A 1863-nucleotide genomic window follows, 5' to 3' on the forward strand; every position below is an offset into this window, starting at 1 on the left:
TTCAAATTCTACATCTGAAGTAGGTCATCTTTAGATTTACATCTTTTCATGAACAGGCAGTAATATAATGACGCTTTACGTCCATGCGTCATCTATCGGACGTTGTACTCATGAGTGGTTCATGTCTACAATTGTTAAAAAAAGATAGGCAACGCATATATCTAAAGTATTGGTTATTTAGCTAGTTGGTTACGCCTAATATTATTTTTGGCATAAACCGGTCATGTGGTCCTGTGGCGCAATGGATAACGCGTCTGACTACGGATCAGAAGATTCCAGGTTCGACTCCTGGCAGGATCGTTCTTTTTTATTTTTGCACGTGTGTGTTTTTTTATTAAACTTTAATAAAAGATCGTTAAAAATATAGTGGAAAGAGGAGAAACATGAAACCACGATTAACTTTAGTCAAGTTTGAAGTCGATAGCTTGTTTCGTTCGGAATTTTTTAAAATTTTTACATTTTACCAATAATTGCCCACATTTTTTTGTTTTGAATATATCCAAAAATATTAATTATTTTTATGAAATCGGTATGACATCTGCATTTGTAATACAGTTTAGTAAGAATTTTATAAAATTAAATAAAAATTTCGTTCCTAGCAGGTTCACTGTTTTTTGAGCGTTGACTTAAAAATAGGAGATGTTGTTAAATACTTTCTTTCAAAGACGATTTTTACCTGAAACATAGCATAATTTCTTCTTGAAGTCGAGTCTTAATTTAAGTGGTCATTAACTTATTTTTAAAGGAATTTGATAACACACGAAGAAAAAAACTGAATAAACGAATAAATTAACATTTGTTTCTTAGAATCAAGTACGCTAAACTCCAATTTAAAGAAAGAAAGAATTGTGTCTCAAAACTATCCTCATTTAAATCCTCCGCTTCCTTGGAGGATTTAAATGAGGATTTAAATACCAAAATTATTATGTATTTTTTTAGTTATCAGTTTTTATTCAGTAATACTAAGCCTTCATGGCTTAGTTTTAATAATCTGAATAGAAGTGAATGTAGTAAAGCTAAATACAACTAGAAATTATATAAAATAAACTAAAAGTATAATCTAATGATTTAATCATGATTGGCTCCCCAGCCATATGTAATGAAAGAAAGATATACAAAAAATAAATCCCATTAGCAAACATGTACCAGCAACACTACGAATCAGAAAAATGTCTGAAAACTTATACGAAACTAATACGAAACACATTATTCGAGTGTGAGAAAATACGCAGTTCAGCAGGTAAGGCATTCCAACATCTGGCCACACGAACTAAAAATGACCTTTCAAAGACAGATTTGTGAATAAGTGGTATAATAATCTGGGTATTCCTACTGGAACGTGAAAAGCTAAACCAATTATAAAGGGGGACAGGTACACCCACTTTAACAATCTTGTAGAAAAGAAAAAAGAAAAAGTGACCACTTCTTTAAGAAAGTTGAACTTCATATAGCGCCAAAGACATTTTTATTTGTTTGACCGATGTGATTTTCGTAGAAATTAGGTAGAATGCATTCCATATATTAGTTAACATCTTCCTATATTTATGTATCACTATACTACAGAATGAAAAATATTTAACTGAGTTGAATTCATATATGGAATGATTTTATTGAACTTTTTTCATTCATTTGGAAAAATCTTACATATTTGTGGTAAACCTTTTACTTCAAAATTAGAACTGGTTACCTTCGTTTTTATATACAGTTTTATTTATTTATATAGACATTTTTCTTCAATAAAAGACATGTTTTATTAATATATTAAATATATTTATTATGAATTAACAGCATCGACTGGCCTTGAAATATTAGCTTATTCCACTATTTCAAATTTCCATGTAAAGTTACCAACTGTAAAACGTA

The 1863-nt window shown here is 29.7% G+C and overlaps 1 non-coding gene across 1 annotated transcript; it reads left to right on the top strand.

Moving 5' to 3' along the window:
- Positions 1–227: 227 nt before the first annotated feature.
- TRNAR-ACG (transfer RNA arginine (anticodon ACG)) lies at positions 228–300 on the top strand. The gene has a single exon. It is a non-coding gene; the product is annotated as a tRNA-Arg (tRNA).
- The last annotated feature ends 1563 nt before the right edge of the window (positions 301–1863 follow it).

This window comes from Haematobia irritans, chromosome 5, assembly GCF_050003625.1.
Source record: "Haematobia irritans isolate KBUSLIRL chromosome 5, ASM5000362v1, whole genome shotgun sequence".
Lineage (NCBI taxonomy): Eukaryota > Metazoa > Arthropoda > Insecta > Diptera > Muscidae > Haematobia > Haematobia irritans.